Source organism: Paroedura picta, chromosome 8 (genome assembly GCF_049243985.1).
Source record: "Paroedura picta isolate Pp20150507F chromosome 8, Ppicta_v3.0, whole genome shotgun sequence".
Taxonomy (NCBI): Eukaryota; Metazoa; Chordata; class Lepidosauria; order Squamata; family Gekkonidae; genus Paroedura; species Paroedura picta.
In genome coordinates, this window is record NC_135376.1 from 66,474,773 (window position 1) to 66,492,490 (window position 17,718).

Sequence of the window (17,718 nt, forward strand, 5' to 3'; positions counted from 1 at the left end):
CTATACTTCTATTATTAATTAAATTTCTATACCACCCTCCTGAAGGTTGGCCCAGAGTGATGAACAACATAATTAAAAACATACAATACAAACATATATCAATAACAAAAATTAATTTTAATAAAATTCTGAAAATTACCATAAACAATAATAGAACAGTTAAAACTGTAATTAAACAGCTGTCTGGTCAATTTATTCCCGCTCACCTCAGGTGTTCTCCTTGGGCATTTTGGGGATTTTGATTAAGGTCCGATAAATGTTAACAGTTCATTGGCCCCTACTGAAAGCTTGGTGGAAGAGCTCCATTTTACAGGCCCTGGAGACTTGATCCAGGTCTCCTCCACCCTGGCCCTGGTTGAGGACAGACATACTTTCCTGGGGCCAGGGATCACTAGCCCATTGGAATTTGCCAAGCGTAGTGCCTTCCGTGGGACATAGGCAGAGAGGTAGTCCTACAAGTATGCTGGGGCCAGACCATGAATGGCCTCAAAGCTGAGTACCAAAACCTTAAACCCGATCCAGAATTCAACTGTGAACCAGTGAAGCAGCTGGAACACAGGCCATATATAGGCCTTTCAAGATAGAAGAAGAAGATTTGGTTCTTATAGAAGAAGATAGAAGAAGAATTGGTTCTGCTTTTCCCTACCCGAAGGAGGCTCAAAGCGGCTTAGAGTCGCCTTCCCATTCCTCTCCTCACAATAGATACCCTGTGAGGTAGGTGAGGCTGAGAGAGCCCTGATATTACTGCTTGGTCAGAACAGCTTTATCAGTGCTGTGGTGAGCCCAAGATCACCCAGCTGGTTACATGTGGGGGAGTGGGGAATCAAACCTGGCTAGCCGGATTAGAAGTCCACACTCCTAACCACCGCACCAAGCTGGCTCGTTTAAAGAAATGTACTGTAATTTTAACAGACTATTCAGTCCCTTTCCAGTGAAGCTATATAGCACGTTTTGTTACCCATTCACACAAATTTGTTACCCAATTCTCACAAATGAAGTTAGTTCTAGCTTGTGGGTGGTGACTAAATAAAAAAGAGGTCTGATTGTTTGTTTAACAGATTTGTACTCTGGGAATAACAGAAATCTACTGAGAAATTAGGTCATCTCTGCCACTGAAGAGTCTAAATACCCTGCCAACCATGCTAGCTTTACAAGTGAGAACAGATACTAAGTGAGAGTGACAGGCTGTCTGGTGTGGCCGCCAAAACTTCATCAGACAGAAACTTTCACTGGAGGGAATGTAGGTGCCTGTAAAACTGTTTTTCAAACAATCTCTGCTGCCCACTCCAACCTGCAGCTGCCCCTACTGGGCTACGCAGCTTTCTAACTGGATGCTTTACACCAGGGCATGGCTGCTTTAACATGCCCCATGAGCTACTGAAAACTGGCTGTTTCCCTGCTTTCATACAATGCCAGGAATAGCTTGTGACCAAATCCATTAAGGTAGGATATAGGGAAAGGCTGAGGAATTCAACCGTTTATTTTCTCTCATTAGGTGAATAACTGCTGTCCATTCTTAAGCTGGGTTGACAGCCTTCAGGTGCGGCCTGGGGATTTCCCGATGCCTGATCTATATAGACATATGTGCCACTGGAGAAAATGGTGGCTTTAGATAGAGATGTCTGTGGTGTTATCTCACTGAGGTCCTTCCCCTCCTAAGCCCATCTTCCTTGTGTTCCACCCATAATCTTCAGGAATTGACCAACTCAAGACCCCGTTCTTAGCAAAGGCTTCCAAATGGTTGAGGGGGGGGAGTGCCCTGTCCTTTTAATGGGGGTTTAATAGGGTGTTGTTTCCCAGTTGATGAAAGCTTCATGGTCATGTTTGCACATTAAAGGGGCAGGGCCTTTCTCTCCAGGCCTATTGACCACAGAATAGAAGAGGGCTGTACATGGAGATACCACTCCTCCCAAAAGTCTCAATGCTAGTTTAATCCACTAGATGTGATGTTACAGGGAGATTGAATGCATCTCTGTGTGGAAAAACAATTTACATTATTATTTTCCATTGCATTCCCATGTGTGTCATTGCAAGAGCAACGACAGAGCTTTCTCTGATACACGTGGGGATGCAGTGGTGATTGAGAGTGGGGCAGAAGCCGAAAGTGGTGGCCTCTGGAAGTACTTATTTTATGTGGGCTCCAAATCAGTCCCCTTTGCATTAGAAAGACTATTTGAAGCAGCACCTAACAGATTTTTCTTTGCTACCCAGCAAGCCCTTTGATTTTATGCATGTGTGCATTTCTCATAAGAATTTGACCACTGAGGAAGACCCCTTGGGGTCAAACTACTTTTGGCCCCTTCTATGTTGGTCTATTTCATGCATAGTTAGAATTGTGATGTTTCTAAATCATGATGTGATTTAATGAAGTTTGTAACAAATTTGAACTATAAATATTTGCAATTTTTGCGCGAGAGATGCACTCCCAGCCTTGCAGCCAGATGTTCCCCGGCCACAGAGGGCGGCGGATCTGCGGCATCCTGACCAGGCCACCAGCATGGTCTCCTGCTGCCAACCTCGCCCACGCCACCAGTGTCACAGGCTGGTTGGTGGAGGAGGCCCGTGGTCCCATGCCACCCTGCCCGGCCATACAGGAGCCCGGGACCACTGTGGCCAGCCAAGCCCACTGCCCGGGCCGCCCACCATCCCAGACGTTTACTGGCCGCCTCACCCACGCCGACACTGCACCATACACGTAGGGCGATGCCGCGGCTGCTGTGCCTTCCCCCCTGCTGGCGCCTATTGCATCCCTGCCTGCAATGGGCTTTATGGCTAGTAATAAACCCAAACTAAGTTGCTTTGGGTGACAGACTTGGAACTTTGGACCGATAGAAGAGACATTGTTTTCAGTATCGCTTTCTGCTTTCTATTCCAGCATTATTCTCATTGCCAAGGACAAAGAGCTTTCTTAAAAGGGCCACGAAATTCTCATTCTGAGGAAAAAGATGTCACCCAAATCAGCAATGAGCATCCTGACATTTGCCACGCAACAGAACATATTGTTTCTGCCTCTTGTGGGATGCCCAGCAACACCATGTTTATCAGCCTCTCTACATGTGTTTTTGTTTTTTTTGTCTGATGAAATATTAACAAGATCTCTGTCTCATCACCCAGGGTGGTTTGTAAAGGCCTCTGCCGCCTCAGGGATATGAGGCTACCTGTTGGGTGCCTCCGCTGGCTGTGCAGAAACAAAGGAGGCACGAGCCTGTTTGCCCTTAATTTGCTTTGACAGACTTTTTTTTTCCTCCTGCGGGCTCTTGGCAAGGCATTTTCTGGGTTATAGATCAAAAGGCAAGACTCCTTAAAATGCTCTCCTCATGCCAAGAAATAATTCATGAACAGGGAGACAGTTTTGTGTTTCACTTCTCTGCACATTCTCTCAGATTGGAAGCAATTTAACTGTTTCCGATTTTGAAACGAGACCGGCCGGAGGTATTCTGTCCACCTTGGTGACAGAACGGTTTGCTCTGCCCTTCCCCCAGTGCTGGTCTTGGGAGTACAGCATTTAAATGTTCTTATATCCATTTTTCAGTATCTTATTTGAATTTACACTGATTCCCTAACTGCAGAGTAGTGGTTCTTCGACCCAGGGAGTCATCTACAAATCTTAAAGGGCACTCATGATTTTTGGCAGCCCATTTCCCCCACTTGCAATGGCTTCTGATGGTTAGGAGAGGACAGTCATTTTATACTGCTCATGCCACAATGGACACAGATTCCCTGATCCTAGATGGCCCCCTGCTACAGAACATGAAGCAGCAGTTAGCAAACAGAAATTAAATTAAACGTTAAAGATCTAAATGATATGTGCATATAATACACAGATTTCAGACATACATTAATAGAACTTTGTGGCTGATCAGGCACATATATGCTTGAGATCTTTGAATCCTACACATAACCAAGGATTACACTGGCAATGGTGAAGTATCTGCCACATTTTCCTTAAAGAACTAAAGGTTACTTATTTATTGCTCAAGATCATTAGATCAAATGAGCTTGGTAGACTCCACCCATGTTGAATAATGTACTTTCCATGTCCTTTTACAGCTTCTAAAGTGCATTGAAAGCGCATTATTCAACATGTGCAGAATGGATGAAAGGAAAAAGAAGTATTGAATGTATATATCAGGGATTTTCCAGCGTTAGTGTACCTTAGGGTTGGGGGTGTCTTTGGGGTTTTTGTTCTTTGTTTTAACTTGGGGGTGGCAGAGGGGCCTTCTGCGACTCCAAAATAAAGCCCAACTTTACAGTGAACAGTACTTATCAATGGGCTTCACATGGACTGGTGATCTCAGGTGTCCTATTCCATTATGCCTCATCTGTAGCAGAAAAGCTGCAAATGAAGCAATGGTTCCATCATCACTTCTGGGGAATGTGGCAGGGAGGTGTGGCCAGCATCTGGTATGCCTCAAAGCCTGAACGAATTTTCAGATGTGCCTCCAGCCAAAAGGTGGAGAAATGCTGGAATAAAGAATAAATGTACAATTGAGGACCTACAGGACCCATAGGGGAAACCCATCTTCCTTCCCTTGTCTACTGGGCAAGCCACTTATCCTCTCTCCTTGCTTCCAGCCTACCTGGCTCAGCCACCTTCCTCTCTCCTTGCTTCCAGCCTACCTGGCTCAGCCATTCACAGGCTGCTGGTGCAAGGGGGACGCACATTAGCAGATCTCTCCTCCCCACTTGGTTTGCCTCCCCTCCACAGCTGACATGGCAGTGAGGTGGCATCTGTAGTTTCTTTTCCTTCTTCTGCCCATCCTTCCACTCTTCTTCTTGGTGGGCAAGGTATAGTGGCAGCTCCTGGTGTTCCTTCCCTGCCACCTCAGGCACAGAGGGGAGTGCCAAATCTGAGTGTCCCCTTCGACCTATCTTCCTACCAGTTGTTAACTTGCCAGTCTAGGGAGACCTGAATTCAAGCATCCCCTCTGTTGGGTGACTATAAGCCAGTCATTTTCCTTCCCAGCCTATCCCAGCATATCGGGTTGAGAGGAAGATGGGGAGGGGCATGTATGTGCTTTGAGCTCTTGATGTAACAAATAACACAGTATCTTGCTGGTGGAGAGCAGCAACGTGCTTAAACCCGTTTTATTCTCCTGTGCTGCAGCCTGACATTCTGGGAAGACATCCCTTGTACGAAGCATGGCCTTTTAAAATGAAACAACAACAAAAAAATGACTTGAGCCAGGAATAGACAGCTATTACAGGAGATCCAAATAGCCTTCTTCTACCAGCATAGGAACTGTATTGCTTCCTTATAGTCAAACTTCACATTGCTCTGAAAATCTGCTCCCCTTTTCCAGCTGAATGAGATTAAGTGTTTGATGCCCATGAGATCATGGATGACACTGAACATACACCTCCCAAGCTTGTGCCATTGTTTTGCATTTTATTTGTTTCTCCTTCCCTAGCAAGAGTACATTTGGTCAAAATAATAAAAACAATGCTGTGAACCCCAGCCCCACCGCCCATTCCCTTTGCTGTTTGCAGAGTGCATTCCCCATGAAGAACCCATGCCACATCTCAGTGCATTGTGACACAACAGCAGAGCCCCTCCCAGAGAAAGCAATAATGAGAAATAATGGCTTACCTTAGCCTGAAGTTGGAAGACGGCTGTCATTTACATTCCTCCCAAAAGGTCGGGTGGAAAGAGCGATGATCCATAAATATTCAGGCAGAAGGAGGATGAAGAATTTGAAAGAGGTTTATCCTATAATTAGGTCTAGACTGAGCCCATGAATTATAGGTATAGGAAAATCTCCCCCCCCCCCGCCACCCTTGTATAGGCTAATGAAAAATTCAGAACAGCATTTATGGGGCTTCGTTTGAAAAATTCATGAGGCGCTAGCGGCCAGGGACCCTTCAAAGGCTGATTCTATGCATAGATGGGGAGCACTAGAAGCTCTCTAGTTGATTAAAAAAAACCTGCAGAAACTGCAGGGCCATGCTCAGGTATCCATTAAACATATTCCCACCTGCTTCTATGTGAGCAGCTCCCCTAGAGCTGGGAGAATGTTTCGTTCACCCAACCATGCAAGAGTAGAGTAGCTATGGTGTGTGTTTCCCCCACAGACAGGAATCTTGTGTTACTTTAAGGACTATTTTTAAAAAATTCTGGCATATACTTGTGGGACATAAGCATGTGAGAAGAGCCCTGCTGGATCATACTAGTTACTTGAGATCCATCTAGCCCAGCATCCTGTTTCACACATCTGCCAGTTTCCAGGTAGGGTCCCAAAAGATTTCCTGGTGGTCCAATGAAATAGAAAAGAAGAAAAAAGGACTGCCATGCAATAAAGTTTATTGAACTTGATAAACAGGTATAAATGCCAAAACGAGTTTCCGGACTTACAAACTGCTTGTTTTCAAACACTTCCTCAGTGGCGTTACCTAAACACAGATATACTTGATATACTAGTAATATACAACATTACCAATTAATACAATAACTGCAAGGTGATCCTCCTGGAAGTGACAGAGGTCAGTTCCCCTGGAAAAAACTGTTGCTTTGCAGGGTGGATTACATAGCATTATACTCCACTGAGGCCACTCTCCACTCCAAATCCTGCCCCCTCTTGGCTCCACCTCCAAAGTCTCCAGGTCTTTCCCAACCCAGAGCTGGCAACCCTAAGGTTACCCAAAAGCACCAACCAACTGCCTATGCCCCCCACAGGGCCCTTCATTCTGTGAGTATGAATTTTCTGGTGATCCCAGACCCCTGGGACATCTGCCTGGCCTCAACCAGGGCCGGAGCCTTTTCAGCCCTGGCCCCAACCTGGTGGAACGAGCTCTCGGAAGAGCTAAGGGCCCTGATGGAACTATCCAGGTTCCACAGGCCCTGTAAAATGGAGCTCTTCTGCCAGGTGTATGGTTGAGACTGGGAGAGGGGATGGCCGGGGTTAAAATCAGTGGGTCCCACCCTATGTGTGACTCCCGTGAGGCCATGCTATCAGCCAGGCTAGAACAGCTGAACTGGGTTTCTAGGCCAGTAGAGTTACACGGCCATTGGGATATTACACATATTATCGATTTTGTATTTTTGTATTTTGTATTGTGTATACAATACTGAATTGTATTTTAGGGATTTTAATGTTTTAAGAGGTTTTATGGGGATTTTATGATGGTGTTTTATATTGTAAGCCACCTCAAGGCACCATTGTCATGAGTGGCAGGGTATAAATTAAAGTATAAATAAATAAAATAAATAAACAGACCAAGAGAGGCTAAGACCATCCCTTGATGCTGTCTCTTAGCTCTGGCATTCGAAGGTTTGCTGCCTCTGTATATGAAATTTCCCTTTACTATCAGTCCCTGGAAGCCACTGATGGATCTTTTCTCCATGAATCTGTGTAATCCTCTTTTATAACCATCTCCCTCTGTGGCCATCACTCTCTCCCCTGGCTGTGAATTTCACATTTAAATACGCTGTGTAAAGAAATATTTCCTTTTGTCCATTCCGAATCTATTGCCGAACTTCATTGGACGCCCCAGAGTTCCATTATTTTGCAAGAGAGGAAATGTTTCCTCTGTCTTCTCTGACTGCTCCCAGGCATACCTTTATAAGCGTACATCATGTTCCGCCCTCCGCCGATGCTTCTTTTTTCTAAACCAAGAAGTCCCTGTCTCTTCAGCCTCTCCTCATAGGAAAGGTGCTCCAACCCCTGAATCATCTTGGTTGCCTTCTTCTGAACTTCTTCCAGCTTCTCCATACTCTTTTTGATTTACAGTCAGTGCACACTATATCTCCAAAAAGGCCACACTGTCCCATATTTTGAAGTTTCATTGTCCATCTTTCCTAATAATCCCCAGCTTACACGCTGCCTTTTTCACTGCTGCTGCACACTGAGGGCCAAACCAGAGGGCCAACCTATGGCTACTGATGCCACTCTAGAGACAATTTTGACCATTTAAAAATGCCATGAGGGCCAGATACCAATCAAGGATCAGGCCCTTGGGTGGAGAGATCAGGCAATCTCTTGTCCCCTCCAGGCCTTTTCAGGTCCCCAACCGGCCCTGTTGGTGGAGAAGAGAGCCACATATGTCGCTCTAAATCCCCACTGGAGAGAAATTAAGGGCCATTTCGCACGGCTTAAAAATAGCACAATGGTTGCTAATTGAAAATGCTACTAATTTGGCATAACCCACGACGTCGTAGACAATCTGCAACACTCCTGAAACCTATCAGCAAAAAGCGCTTCGTTTTAGCGCTTTCAGGGGAATCCCAAAAAGTGGATTCACCCTCCGGAAAGCGATACACTCCTGCAACCAATCTGCAACAATAGCGATAAAGACCTGTGCGTTAACATTGTTGCGGTTTCTTCAAAGTCCCTCCTCCTGAGCCTGTCCTCCAAACTTCCGGCGAAGCGATCGCCATTTTTTTTTCCCCGAGCGAGTGGAGATCAACGCACCGGCGAGCCTCCGTTTAGCCAGTGAGGCTTCCCAGGCTGCAGTCCCTCCTCAGAGCTGTTTAGTCACTAAGCACAAGAAGCCCGCAGAAGCCCGTTTGCTGATGTATTTTCCCTTTATTTTTCACACTGTTTCGGCTGAAAATCGCACCCGTGGGGGGGGGGAGGGGGATTTTTTTTTCCACTCGGAGGCAGCGTGGCCACGATCAAATGACAGCTCAAACAGAGGCTTCCCCGGCTTCATTCCCTCCCCTTCAGTCACTAAGCACACACATTTCACACATTCCATTCAGCCGAAAATCGGGCCCGTGAGAGGGGGGGGGGGATTTTTTTTTTCACTCGGAGCCAGCGTGTTAACGATCAAACGATCAAACGACAGCTCAAACACCCCAGGCAGCTGGATGGGTCTCTCCATTGCAACGAATCTACCCAGATTCGTTACAATGGGTGTGTTTTTTAAAAAAAAAAAACCTTCCTTAAAGGGAAAGGGGCTGTTTGGGAGCATGCTAATGGCTGCCCATTGGCTGCTTGACGGCCAGGGGCGGGACGAGCTTGGCAATAGCGCTTCCTTTCTAGCGATTTCTGCCGAGACCAGAAGCCTGTGGGAAACGCTAAAAAACGCAACTGATTCCACTACAAAGCCAGGTATGCAAAACGACGAATTCCACTATTTTAAATGGCGATTTTTCATTCAGTGACCAATTTGCAACAAAGATCCCCGTGCGAAATGGCCCTAAGTCAATACATGCAGGGTTAGGTGTAAATTTATAAACCTAAAAGGTAAACTAGAAAGCTATTTAGGACATTCACAAAAGCAGTGATGGGCAAGATTCACCGTATGCATCTGAAAAAGTGGACTCTAGCCCACAAGAATTTATACCAGAATAAAATCTTGCCTTTCTCCAGAGTGCAGGACGACTCCTTTTTATTTTTACTGCCATAGACAAACTGGGCTTTCCTTCTGAAATTATTGCATTACAGCATTTTCTGTATGTTCCTGTCTCTTCTGCTGGGATCTGGCTTCTACCCTTCCTCCTTTGGGTCATTTTCTATAATGTAGCACACACATCCCTGTTCTGCTTCCCAAAGTATTTGTCTGCTCTGAGCACAATATTCAGACTTTTTTTTTGCTGTTTGTTCAGTGAGAGGGATGGCATGTGAGCGAGCGAGCGAGAGAGAGAGAGAGAGAGAGAAAGAGAGAGAGAGAGAGGGAGAGCTGTCTCTTTGCAAAGGGATAGATGGGGCTCTAGGAGGCCATGGCTATCTTGTGGAGAAGGTTGGAATTAATTTTCTCTCCCTGGGTATTTTGACCCTCTGAAATAGCTTTCTTGATTCCCCTCCCCCCTCCACTCAAAGGGGGTGGGGATCCAGTTTTGTGTAGTGGTTAAGAGTGGCAGCCTTTAATCTGGAGAACTGGGTTTGATCCCCCACTTCTCTTCTATATGCTGGGTGACCTTGGGCTAGTCGCAGTTCTCTCAGAGCTCTCTAAGTTCCACCTACCTCATGGGGTCCTGGTTCTGGGGAGAGGAAGGGAAGGCAATTCTAAGCTGCTTTGAGATTACTTCAGGAAGTGAAAAATGGAGCAACCCCCCATACTTTTCCCCCCCTAAATCATGAAAAGCCTGCACCCAACCCCTTGAACTCAATGGGAGAAACTAAATCTTTTTGAGATAAACCTTTCCCTCTCCCTGCCTCGCAGTCCATTTTATATGTGGCCACAACTATTGTTGTGTTTGTGCAAGTGGAACTTTCTAGTATGTTGGTTGTCTGTCTCGGTTGCTCCCATTCCAACTTCTTGTGTGTCGCTCAATGTTCATATGAAAATGCTGGACACAATGGACTGTCCAGAAGGACCTTTTCTGCGATTGCCCCAGTTCTCTAGCATCAGCAACCTTCCATTGCTCTCACTTGAGCCTACTGTTCCTACTTTGGTTGATGTTTATATATGATGTAGTTTAAGATTCTCTGTTGACTTAGGGATTAAAATGTCTGGGGATCTAAATTAAAGACAGTGAAATTAAAGACAGTGAATTGGATCCCAAACTATATTATCCATGAGCGGTTATGAACTTTCCTCTTTCCCACTGAAGCTGCCTGATCTGCACAAAATGCTGCTCCTGGGAGGATAAAGAACTGTGTGGAAAGATGGGGGGCGGAAGGTCTGCAGTGGGAAGTGGGAACTGTTAGAAATTGCCAGTTTGGTCTGGATCCAACCCATTATATGTAATTTGGTACATTTATCTTTGGTAAACTGACCCTTTGTCATTTTTCTATTCTCTGTGCTACTAATACTACAATGAGCAGTGGGTGGGGAACAATAATATATAGCTCTCAGGTACAAAATGGTAAGTTTAATGCCTGGCCAATTTATCCTGCATCTCTTGCTGAATGACCTTCAGACAGGTACAGTCTGGCCTTGTGCACTGTTACTAGGAATTAAGTCCAGCAGGGTGCAGTGGGAGGTAATTCTGGGTAAATATGTTCTGCGTAACTGCAGCCTCAGTAATACTTTGTTCCTGTAGCTTGGGGACTATTTTGGTCCCTACTAGAAATGCCACTCTGGATTTCCTGTTGTGTCTTTATTGTACAGACAGTATTAAGAAGTAAAATAACTTGGTTCAAGTATTAGTGAGAAGATGTCCAAAGAACTCTTCAATGCTGCATGGAATCCATTTCTAAAATGTTGAAATGAATGGTACTGAGACATGAACCATGAATACTAGGAGCTATATTCAAGTGTCCGCTTGATCCTAGAACCTCCCTAGCTGCATGTGGAATCTCACTTGTAAATACATATGATATACCAAGCCATGCCCATATTTGCATATATTTTGGCATTTTTCCAGTCCTGCTTTCCTGAAATCCCTAGAATTTCTCCTCTTTGCCTACAGCTCCAGTTCTTCTATTTTTGTTCTGTTAGATGACCTCTGTGGTTGCTGAGACTCTGTAGAGAAGACATAATGTCAGGTTGCATAAGAATAGGTCTCATCTTAATACTTGTCTGTCTTACATATATGTTTTGCTTGTGCTCTTATTGCATTGAAGCTCTCATCTTTTTGGTGTGGAACACATTCTGCTGCACCCCTTGAAACAGATGTAACGCCTGTAATCCCACCCCAGGGAGTGTGCCAGAAGAGGCAGGGGGGTGGCTGGTGGAGGTCAAAGCTCAGGCACCACCTGTGCAGCCTCTATGGGCCAAGGTGGCAGCAATGAAGCCACTGGGGGGCAGGGCAGCGGCTGTGCAGCCTCTGTGGGCTGGGGCGGTGGCCACAAAGCCACCAGGGCACTGCTCACACAGCTTCTATGGCCTGAGGCAGTGTCTATGATGCTTCCGGGGACCAGGGTGGAAGCTGCCCAGTCCCTGTAGGCTGGGGTGGCACCCACAAACTGCCAGGGGCTGGGGTGCCAGCCACACACTTCCACAGGCTGGGGCAGAGCTCATGAAGACTCTGCCAGCTGAGGCAGCGGCTGTGAAGACACTGGGGTGCTGCCCATGCAGCCAGAGGAGGCCAGGGCCCTCCTGCCTCAAGAGGTAAGGAGGGGGGAGTCTGAATGTTTGTGTGTGTCTGAGAGACCGGGAGGGAGAGGTACCAGAGAGGAGGTCATGGAAGCAAGAGCGAAGGAGGGAGAGGGGAGGGGAAAGTGAGGGGGAGTTTGTGTGTGCTTGTGTTTGTCTGTCTGTCTGTCTGTCTGACAGAGGGGGGGAGGGGGGGAGGGATCAAGAAGCCCCAGAACAGGTATGTGTTCAACATATCTGTGAGAGTCAGACTGTCACTACATTTTTTAATGTACTAGTGCCGCCTTGTTGTTGTTGTGTTGTTGTTAGGTGCAAAGTTGTGTCCGACTCATCGCAACCCCATTGACAATGATCCTCCAGGCCTTCCTGTCCTCTACCATTCCCCGGAGTGCATTTAAGTTTGCACCTACTGCTTCAGTGACTCCATCCAGCCACCTCATTCTCTGTCATCCCCTTCTTCTTTTGCCCTCGATCGCTCCCAGCATTAGGCTCTTCTCCAGGGAGTCCTTCCTTCTCATGAGGGGGCCAAAGTATTTGAGTTTCATCTTCAGGATCTGGCCTTCTAATGGGCAGTCAGAGCTGATCTCCTCTAGGACTGACCGGTTTTTTCGCCTTGCAGTCCAAGTTACTCGCAAGAGTCTTCTCCAGCTCCAGAGTTCAAAAGCCTCAATACTTCATATGAAAGTCAATCAACTCACATACATGAAGCCAAACTAGTTTCCTCTGTCTATCTGCCCAGTGGTGCACAATGAACACAGGCAAGTCATAACTGGCAAAAAAAGTATTTAGGGTCACATCAGAATAGCAGACTGGAATAAGTCCCTGGACAGACACAGGGCTACCCACAGCAATAGCCATGAAACAGACTGTTTGAAACCCAAAGTCTTAGAAAGGAAAGTCATTTAAAGGCTAATGAAAAATGGGACCGTTCCGACAGAATCCTCGGAGGTGCTGCTTTTTCCTTTCTAGCACATTGATAGGCCAAAAACATTTCCCCTTGTTTCTAGGGCCTTCCACAAAACAAGTTGGGCAACAGAGAATATGCATGGACTTGACTTGTGGATGTTGCTTTCATGATATTGGCACATTTGTAAGCTTTCCTTTTTAGCATGTTTCACATCTGAAGGACCACCTGTCTATGTATCAATATCCATATCAGGTTGGACCCTGACAACAGGAACTGTTCTCATTCCTCCTTTTGGATTTGGATTTACATGCAAATTGAGGAATTTATGGCCTCCAATTATGAGGGACCTCTCTTGATAAAAAATGTACACACTGAATTGGTTTGTAGTTTTTGATGTAATCCTCACATCATCAGAAGGCAATGACCCGGGTAGAATTCACTAGAGTGGCTGGGAGGGGAAAGACGAAGTTGAATCTAGAAAATATGATGCTGGTGTGAAGTTCCTACCGAATTCTCAAAAAATCCAACACTTGTAGCAGCAAAGAAGTCTTTATTGATTAGTTTGGAAAAGATTACAGGCATACTTCAGAATTTGACAGAACTGCCAGACCAGGTCAAGTTTCCAGCTTGGTGTAGTGGTTAGGAGTGCGGACTTCTAATCTGGCAAACAGGGGTTGATTCCCCACTCCTCTATATGCAGCCAATCAAGGTGGCCTTGGGCTCACCACAGCACTGATAAAGCTGTTCTGAATGAGCAGTGATATCAGGGCTCTCTCAGCCTCACCTACCTCACAGGGAGTCTGTTGTGGGGAGAGGAAAGGGAAGGTGACTGTAGACCACTCTGAGTCTCTTTCTGGTAGAAAAAAAGCAGCATATAAGAACCAACTCTTCTTCTTCATGCCCAGTCCCCCTCCCAGCATGGCTGCCTGCTCCCAGGCCTGCACATACTCCTTCCCCATAATGCCTACCCCGCTCATTCCCCATAATGCCTACCCTGCTCATGATTGTCCTTTCTTGTAGGTAACTGTATTTGGTGACTGCTTACATTGGTGCTTTCCCCTAGTGCCATGTACACCATGGAATGGCCTTGCTGAGTTGGTGAATTAGTGAATTTAGAAAGTCATGCAAGCCAGATGTTTGCCTATAATTATTTATTTATTTGTGATGAGAAGGATAATGATGTTGGCATGTTAAACATGTAATTAATTATGGCTTATTTTTATAGGTTTCCTCCATCTTTCTCTCCAGTGGAGATACAAAGCAGCTTATATTGTTCTCCTTTTCTCCTCACAGCAGTCCAGTTAGGTAGGGTGAGATTGTGTGACTGGCCCAAGGTCACTCAGCAAGCTTCCATAGAATCATAGAGTTGGAAGGTACCTCATGGGTCACCAACCCCCTGCACTATGCAGGTCACTCACATCCAAATCGCTCATCCACTGTAACCTGCCACCCCTTTGCCTTCCCAGAATCAGCCTCTCCATCAGATGGCTATCCAGCCTCTGTTTAAAAATTTCCAAAGATGGAGAACCCACCACCTCCCGAGGAAGCCTGTTCCACTGAAAAAGTGCTCTAACTGTCAAGAACTTCTTCCTGATGTTTAAACGTTATTTCTTTTGAATTAATTTCATCCCATTGGTTCTGGTCCATCCCTCTGGGGCAAGAGAGAACAACTCTGCTCCATCCTCTATATGGCAGCCATGATGGAGTGTGGATCTAAACCTGGACCTTACAGATTCTAGTCTTACACTCTAGCCACTATAACACACAAAAGAGGAAAACTGATGCTCTGCTCTAGTCTGGACTCTGGAGTGCCTGGTCTGGAGCTCTTAAGGTTTAAGAGTCACTGGCAATCAAAAATCCATTAACAATAAGAATCGAAGAAAGCCTGTAGTAGTAGACAATTTCAATGTCTTTTGTTATCCCTTGGGTCTTCTCTTCTTGGTTTCTTATGTGGAACAATGAGTCTACTGCCAATAACAACAACAAAACAACAATTTCATTTGTATCCTTTCCTTCCCTGATAAGTGTTACTGTGTTGGGTATGGAATTAAGACATTTCAATATTTTAAATTTTATTTTGGGGGGCACTCCATTAACAGCATGGCCTCCAACTACCCTCTAGTGGAGAAAGAGAGCAATGTATCCCTCTGTGAAGAGCCCAGGCCTTCAGTATCAATTTTAGAGCAGCCCTTTCTCCGCTTCAACTCCTCATTCAACAAAGACAAAATAGATGGTGACTATTACCTAGGCAAAGAACAGTGAGTGATACCACATTCAGCTTGTAAGTCCTGAGCAAGGCTGTCAATCATAGGATGTTTTGGAGGACAGTAATTCGTAGGGCTGCCATAAGTCAGAAACAACTCAATGGCACATAGTACACAGTGAGAACAGGTAGGTGTATAGAAATGGGCTTTGGCACATGTTGATCAAGAATAAAGTATGCCAGCAGATACTGGGCTCCCTCTAAGGCTCAGACATCACCACTCCACAAAAGGTGTAGGAGCACAGAGTTGGGAAGGGGCAAGTTTGCATTCAATGTTGAGCCATGGGAATAGAAGACCAGTTCTGTGCATGTGACCAGTTCATGGCTTGAAGCAGATATGTCTGCAGTAGGTGAGTGAACAAAAGCAAACTGTTATATAGTCAACTGTGGCTTCAAAGGAAGTGTGAGCTGTGGGAAGATGTCATCATTAAGCAATGAATGAAGGATTAGGGATTCTGTATTCTTAGAAAGTGGGACAGAGGATCTCAGTTGCCATACTTCCTGATGAGGTGGTACCCACTGCCAGGCCCTGCCCTCCATCCATCAATCAGCTGGCCAACATGGAGACTTACCAGTATAAAGGCCCTAGCCACATTGCTGGCATTTCTTAGGAATTGATGTAATCACCTCAGTGACTCTGGTATTTGGGCAACAAACTCTATGGTAGAGGCCAGTTCTACCATAGGCCTCTTGCTCAAATATGCCTGCATTGCCCAGAAGATATTGTCATGATGATGTCACATCCTGTGTGAACTGGCAAGGTAGCCTGGGCCTTTCTTTTTGTCCTGGTAAGTCTTCCTACTCCCCATGGAAGCAACCTGGCAACACTGTCTCAGTCAGCAAGGGCATGCAGCACAGAGCTGAATCACTCATATCAGTGGTCCCCACTGGGAATGGCCATCTGGTCAACAGCCATGGACTTTCATGAGGCTGACCTTGATGCTACCTGCCAATAAGGGCACAAAGGTTCCTCCTCTTCTAGGCTGCTCCCCAGACATGGTAGTTACTTCCTATACAATGTACCCTATTGTGAATTGCAGCCACCACTGAGCTGTAAACATATAAATAAATCTAAATGCACCATTTATATATATTAAAAAGTACACATTTATTACTCCACAAATGCAATGGGGTCTGTTTTTTTGCAGCTGTATACAAAAACAAAACATACACATATTGCGAGAACTGAAATTTCTTCATAGAGTCAACCACTCAACTTCATGCAGTAAAACTGACAGAAATGCCTGGATCTGGCTTACCAAGATATTTTACAAAGCAAAGTTGCACAGAAGTAACTAACAAAACAACAGGCAGCTGCGAGACACTATGAATCCATTGCTGCCCTAGATTTAAGTTGCCAATTTCTTTTTTCTTTTTAATGACATCTACGAGGTTTAGTCCAGTGGTTGTTTGTGTTTGTGGATGGCCCTTGACAGCAGACTTCTGAGGCTGCTGCATCTCTTAATCCAGATTATACTCAGGTGTCTGGCCTTTGAAAAGATCTGCAATTCCACAATGAGGCATTTAAGAAATCTCATTATTTCTTAAGTTCCCTCTTCCTTCTGCTGAGAGGTCTCTCCTCCCAAAGGCTTTGCTGTGCTTACAAAACTCTGAAGGAGGACAACTGTTTTTAGTGAAAACATCTCCTTTTTCTGAGACCAGATGGTTTTATAGCCTGATTTTGTCAGCTAAGCAAGGTCAGTCCAAGACTACCAAAGAATACCAGGGTCATGACATGGAGGCAGGCAATGGCAAATCACTTCTGAGCATCTCTTGCCTTGAAAACTTTATGGGGTTAGCTATGACTTGATGGCAACAACAAGTGAAATGTTCACCAGCTAGGAGAATCACTTGCAACTCCAACCAGTAATCCAGCTACTCTGATGCTTTTCTACCTGCCATGCATCTCTCTACAATAAGCAATTTATTTACACATTGTTTCCCCCTACTGAAAGAATTTTAGGTGAAGTATGCCTGAGCTAACCCACTTTATCCTCACAACCCTGTGCAGTAGCATAGGATGAGAGATAGTGACCAGCCCAACATGAGCTCACTGGGGATTCAGATTTATGACTGTCTGGTCCTTGTCTAACATTCTGTATTTTCTACCGCTCTAGTTTTCCAAGTGAGCTGTGGGATCTCCTTTGTATAGTTTTATTCTGTTCTTCCTCAGAGTGACCTTCATGGTCCCTCCCACATCCACTTAACAAGCCTGTAATACAACAAAAGACTGGTCCAAAATCACCCAATAACTGTGGTAAAATGGGGATTTGAACCCAACACTCTGGCCACTATACCAGCCATTCTCAGCTTTTTTTCCCATTGAGAACCCCCTGAAACATTCTCCAGGCTTTGAGAAACCTCAGAAGTGGGGTGATCATGCAGAATATGGTTGGGAAGCATAGCTGTGTACATGTCCACTTGGGACCCCCTCCCCCTCTCACTCCATCCAGGTCCCTCATTGGCCATTTTGGGAAGCCTGGAAGGGTTGGCATGACCATATATGGTCATAACACCTGATAAATGCTTAACAAACTTTAAAACATATAAAACTAACTCCGAACCATTCAGGAAACCCTTCCAAGGCTATCAAAAACTCAGCTGAAAAAGCCTACATGCTGGTTCC